Raw genomic sequence first — 7,023 nt, forward strand, 5'->3', positions numbered from 1 at the left:
AGTATTCATTTTGCAACTCCCCTGCCTCCTGCGACTCCAGGCACAAGTTCCCTCCACTATCCCTGATAGGCCCGACCCTCACTCTGGCCATCCTCTTGTTCCTCACATAAGTGTAGAACGCCTTGGGATTTTCCTTAATCCTACCCGCCAGGACTTTTTCATGTCCCCTTCTTGCTCTCCTAAGTCCATTCTTCAGTTCCTTCCTGGCTACCTTGTAACGCTCTAGAGCCCTGTCTGATCCTTCCTTTCTCAACCTTGGCGTCGGGTGGCACACTGGCGCAGTTGTTTCGCACCGCAGCCTCACAGCTCCAGAGACCCGGGTTCATTTCTGGGGACTGCCTGTTTGGAGTTAGCAACTTCTCCCTGTGTCTGCGTGGGTTTCCTCCGGGTGCTCCGGTTTCCTCACACATGCCAAAGACTTGCAGGTTGATAGGTTAATTGGCCATTATAAGTTGCCCCTTGTATAAGTAGGTGGAAGGGAAATGTGGGGATATGATAGGAATGTGAAATTAGTATTGGATGAGTACAAATGGGTGGTTGATGGTCGGCACAGACTCGGTGGGCCGAAGGGCCTGTTTCAGTCCTGTAATCTCTAAATCTAAAGCAACAGCAAAAAGGGCAGAAAAATCTGTGCCCAGAAAATTGGAGACTGCAGCATGGTAACGTCTCCAAGCCTGTTCCATTTCGAACCCTCCGATACTGCAAAGTGGCCTCGTGGTAACGAGACTGAAAGCAACCAAGTTTGTGGCCTGCAGAAATTCTATCCCGTCAAGAGAATCCTGAAAGCCACTTCAGAACGTGACTCTGGCTGTTGATCTTAGCTAAGCTACACTTCAGGAGTGAAGGTGACTTTTTCATAAGGTCTACAACGTGTCTTTTCGACTGCGAGCCATGTGAATTATGAACTATTATTTTGACTATCAGCTGTAAAAGTGCACTATTCTTTTCAACTGCACTTTCCTTAAGTGTGTTTGCGTATGCCGCTGTGTGAGTGAGTGCCGTAGTGTTAGATTTCGTGGTGAGTGTTGAATGAACAGTCTAGAGGGTGTGAATTCATGCAATGCAGGACATGTGAAGAGCAGTTCTGGTCTTCAAACAGGATCTGAAATTCTCACATGTTGCTTGTATATTCAAACAGGAATCACAAGACAAATAATAAAGTACAATGGACACATTCATGGACTGATAACAAAATGCTGCTAATGAACCAATGTTGCAAATAATTTGTCAATTGAGTATGTATAGCTGCATGCTCTAATTGTGATTAAGAGCAGCTGATACTAATTGTGGAAAGATCAGGGTGCATATGGAATAACCAGTTTCCACCTGGGGAGGGGTACGGGGGAGCTGGTCTTGAGAAGGGAAATGTAGTCTACACTTATGCTGTATGGAGTATTGTGAATGAACCTATGTGGAAGTAAGACTGGCTCCCGCTTTGTCTTTTGACAGTTGCATGTTTAAGAAATTTACATTTTGCGCCTTCCCAGGATCAGATGTTGTAATTGGGATGTTTCATGTTCCTTTGTTGATCTCTGTCAGGGCGTGGGATTGGCCTGACTTCAGGCCGTGCAGAACAGGTGAGCTAAATATTCTATGAGGCTATGAGTCCCTCCCTCAGGGTAATTCAAACCAACAAGGAACCTACTCACCACAAAGTAAAAAATCTACAATAATTGTAATTCATGTGTGGAAGACGCAGAAGGATGTGGGCATGCTTTTGCTGGCAGATTAGCCTTGAAGATTTTTTCGGGGGTTTGTTGAATGCCAAGTTAGTAAGTGTCGAACCGATGCATCCTGATATTGTGCGAAATCGAACATAAAATCACATAAATATTTGGGAACAACATGTAAAATTACGAGGGAAAATAGACCTTCTTGAGAAAGGAAACGAAATTATTGAACTAGGATGATTTTTGAACTGACAAAGGATTGAATCTGATTCAGCAGTGAATCCACGTCTTTGGATTCTTATTGTTACAAATGTGAAACCTGTGGCAGCTTTGCCTTTGCAGCCAACTGACATAGTCCTCAGGGTGAAAGGTTTCTTCCTGCTGTGTTTAGGTAACTCAGAAGATATAATTATACCCTGGGGCCGGAATTGTATTACTTACTTTCCGTGGATCTCTGCAATCTGTTGTCAATCACTTCCAGAACTCTGAGTAAGAGCTGTGCTGCTAACAGCTTCCTCCATCACCTCCCAACTGCACACTCGAGCTACATTTCCATCAACAAGAAGGCAAGGTTGGCCCTCCCATTAACCCGAACCCTCGCACACCCATTCTGCAATCCCCCTGTTACTACGATGACCCGCCATGTTGTGGGAAGTGATGGTTCATATAATTCCCAAGATACAGCTTTGAATGCCCCAAGGTACGATACACAGCATCTTAACTATCCATACTGTGACCTCCCATTTAAAAAATATAACTAAACATTGATGGGTAATTGAAGAGCCTGTATCAGATCCAATGACCCCTCCTCTTGTCCATATATGACACGAACCTGCGTATTTTCCATGTTCTCCTGATCATTACAATGTATCTTTTCGAAATTATCACAGCCAATCATGAAGCTCATGGCTTGTTTCAACAAATAGACCAACGACAGTTTATACTTCCCCCAAATACCCTGTGATTTGCCTCTTTCAATCATTCGGTCAAAGATTGAGGCCAAGATGAGAAGACATTTACTCTGGATGAATGATGGACAAACTGAAACTGTCTTCTTTCACTCCCACAAAAAACACTGCATTTTTGCATTGTTTGCATCAGATTTGGGCTGCTAACAGGCAACTAAAAATCACATCACACATTTGCCATGAAATGGCCTTGTCCAACAGGAGAGAATCTAACAACCTCCCCTTGATATTAATCGTCGTGGTCAGTCCCCAATTACCACATTATCAATATCATAGGCGTTACCTTTGATCAGAATTTTAACTGGGCCAGCCAAATAAATGTTGTTGCTCCAGAGAAGATCAGATGCTGGGATTTATGCAATACATAACTCACTGACTTTTACATCCATAATCTGCAAGGCATACGTCAGAAATAATGGAATACACTCCACTTTCCTGGATCTGTGCCGCCGCCAACAAAACTCAAGTGCCTCAGCAGGATCCAAGCAAATGGACTTGGTTGATGTGCCTCCGATGCACCATACTAACACTTAATTCATTTCACCACCAGCACACAGTGGCTGCCGTGTGCACCATATATAACATCACACCGCAGGAAGTTACTACATTTATTTCGACAGCTCATTTCAAGCACGAGACCGCTAACACCTAAAATGATAAGGGCGCCTGACGCATGGAAACATGAAAACCTGAAAGTTCCCTCCAAACCACAGACATCCTGAGTTGGAACGACATCATCATTTCTTCACAATTGCTGGGTCAAAATCCTCGAACCTCCTTTCTCATTGTACTGCGGGTGTACGTAAAGCAGATGGAGTCCAGCGTTTCAAGAAGGTGGCTCTCCACCACGTCCCCAAGAGAAACTAAAGGTGGATAACAAATCGCTGCCCCGCCAGCAATACCCACATCCAAGGAGCAAGAAGCCTTCACCTTGCTGCCTCAGTCTAAGCCCAGATGTGTGTTACATTTATGCCCTGCCCGGTTCCGAGCTCAGCACATTCTCTACCGTTTATGAATAGGCGGTCTCCCAGTTAAAATGGTGATGAGGAGGAATTTCATCTCTTGAAGTTCCATCGCATTTAGAATTCACTTACGCAGAAGGCAGTGGAGTCTGAGTCTTTGAATATATTCAAGGTTGGTTTCGACTGACTTTTCATTTACGAGGGACTGAAGACTTACTGTTGTCTGGCAGGAAATTGGAATTACGGCCATGGTCAGATAAGCCATTATGGTACAGAATGGCAGAACATGATCTATGCCTGAATGGCCAACTCCCTCTTTTATTTCTAATGACCTTATCATCATAGGTGAGAGGAAATCTGTTGCATCTCTTGCACTTGCATAGAAAGGAGCTGCGGACAAGCAAACCTCATCTTTGATGTGACGGAAGAGTGAATCCAAATATTTTGTTCGCGATTTTAGGTGGACATGGTGGAAATGGAGGAGGATGATTTGTTGAAGGTGGAGGCGGTTGGAATGGAAAGTGAGAAGAAGTGAATTAATATCATGGTTCTGGAAGGTTGGGAAGGAGGTGAGGACAGTCACTCGGGTGATGGAACAGATAAAGCTGAGGCCTCTGCAAAACTAATGTGAGGAATGCACGGTTAATGTGAAATGAAAAGACTACTGAAGCTCTGATATGGAAAATGTAATCGTTTAAACAAACAAAAGGCGTTGAGGAAACTAAGAGAATGGAAGTTATTATTTATGCAAAGTGGAGTTTGAGGTAGTGTGGTCAAGATAACTGTGGAAGTTGGTGGATCATAGTAAATATTGATGCAGAGTCTGTACACTTATATCGAGGGAGGGTATTCGTGGAAGAGATGTAAGGGGTCACAGATGGACCGTTTTCAGGCGAGAGAGGTACAGATATTTAAATGCAAATTTGATTAAATTTTAGAGCTCGATGTGAACAAGGTTTTGACACAGCCACAATGATCGATGTATCGGATAAAGAGGTTGAAAAGGGAAACGGAGTAGCTCGGACCGTGTGAGGGAGAGAACAATATTGAAAATCATGCCATTGTGTCCAGTTCGAGGCACCACACTTTGAGGCTTTAGAGCAGGTGTAGAAAATGTTCAAGTGAAAATTCCAGGGGTGACAGATGTTTTATGCCGACAGATTAGAGAATCGAGGTTTTTCTCCTTAAAGAGGAAATTGAGAGAGAGTTTGATAGAGTTGTTCCAAACCATGGGCTGTTTAAACAGCGTAGATAGAGAGAAGCTGCTCTGATTGGCAAACCTGGCGAAAAGCAAAGGACACAGGTTTAAGGGAGTGGCAAAAGGATCAAAACGACATGAGGGAAAATGTATGTTTTCAAAGCACGTTTTGAGGGTATGAAATGAACTGGCTGAGAGAGTGGTGAAGCCTGAATCAATCAGAAGCGAATTGAATAAACAACTGAAGAGAAAAAACAATGCAGGTCAGTGATGAGGAGATGTGGGAGTGAGATGAGCTGAGCTGCCCGTGCAGAGAGCTGACATGGTCAAGACAGACCTAATGGCCAACTGCTGTGTTGCAACCATTCTATACTCCTTTTTGCTTGAATATATGAATTGTTGAATGGAATTGCACAGATAAAGAGAGCATCCAAAGTATCGACGAACATCCATTACCGGCTTCTCTGATGTTAGGAATTTAATTTCTGAATAGTCATGCAGAGTGAAGACCATCACTAAAACAACATGAAATCTCTTGATGGGACTCAAGATTTTTCTCGGACTTCCTTTATTTCTGTTTAACACAGCTTCCAGTTATGATTAGTTGCTTATTGTGATCAGATTTGTCCAAATCTTGGGGATGGGGATGGGTCCAATTCAATTTTAGTGGAAAATATATTCCATCAACAGGGAATTAGCACAACTGTCGTAATCTGTTTGTTCAAAGATTAAGAAAAACTGTTTGAACAATTTTGCAACCTGTGTATCCCCATAGAGATCCGGGAGGGTATAAAGTTAATGCACTGGGAATGTGTCACCTCAGAATTTATTTCAGAGATATTACCTGCAGCACGAACAGACCGATCACTACAAGCAGAAAATGCACGGACCAATTCAATGGGTCAGGAAAATATTCTATGTGATCCTTGTTGTAATTGGCGTTCCTGGTAAGTATCTATAACCAATGAAGTTTTGTAAATCTGTGTATGAGCTGGTTTCTTCCATTACCATGGGAATAATAATATTACATGTGATCGAATGGTTACAGTTACACAGACACACACTCAATAATATAATTGCATTAATTTCCTGAATTAGCTGTGCAGTTTTAATCTGTTGTCTCAACTGTTTCCAGCTCAAGACACTCTGCATTGTAAAGTTATTGAATTATTTGGAATGTTGTGTTCTGTGGAATCACAGCTCAAAGCAGAAAGATCTCAGAGGGGAAGGATTACTGGAATTACCTGTTAATGTAGAATTATACTGTGTGTGAACTAACTGGAGTGGAGCACCTGACCTCAGCGATCATGTACAACTGGGAGTCTCTGACACTCTAGAATTGGACTGATTGTGGCTGACTAACTGGTGTGGACAATGCAACTACAGGGAACATGTATTTGCTGGAGTATCTGTAATTGTATTCAGTGCGGGTCCCCATCTTATTCTAATTCTAATTAGAGTTGTTGACAGCACCATCAGATGCAAATTAATAGCCTTCCCGAGCACAGTCCTGAGAAGCGTTTGCTCACAAGTGCACTGCAATAATAAATAATCCTCTTCAATATTACGAAAAATACTGATGACTATGACATGTTAATAGACAACTTATTGATTTTACAACACAGCATCTGGGCATTCGGTACAACTGGATTAGGACAGTCTTCCTGCTCTGCACGAGCCTCTCTTCATTCCAGCTCATCTAATCCTATCAGCATATCCGTCCAATCCTGTCTCCATCATGCATTAACCTCACTTCTTCTTATTTTTTCTTCCATTGCAACTACTGCAAGAGGTCTCAATTCCACGTTCTCAGCAGTACAAGTAAATAGGTCTCTCTTGAATTCCATCGCGTATTTACTGATGACCATCTTATTTTGAGGAAATACAGAACTGGTCACCAGCAAAGTGGGATTATCAAGTCCACGTTTTCCCTCTCGAACCCTTTTAAAAAAAAATTTAAAGGCCTCTATTAGTTCAACAATCATCCTTCTCTTATCGACATCATGGAGCCACAACAGATATCCCAATAACTATAATCTCCCTGCTATGGTATTATTTTTGTGAAGAATACGTGCACCTGCTGGTTACCCTGGATATTTTTATCATGTGTCGTCCAGAGGAGTACACATTATTTACGTGTTCAATCACCACCTTTCTAATACGTTATTATAACACTTTTCTTCTGACGATATTCCTGTAGAAATGAAAGCCTGTGCTGTGATAAC

This window comes from Heterodontus francisci, unplaced genomic scaffold (assembly GCF_036365525.1).
Source record: "Heterodontus francisci isolate sHetFra1 unplaced genomic scaffold, sHetFra1.hap1 HAP1_SCAFFOLD_74, whole genome shotgun sequence".
NCBI lineage: Eukaryota > Metazoa > Chordata > Chondrichthyes > Heterodontiformes > Heterodontidae > Heterodontus > Heterodontus francisci.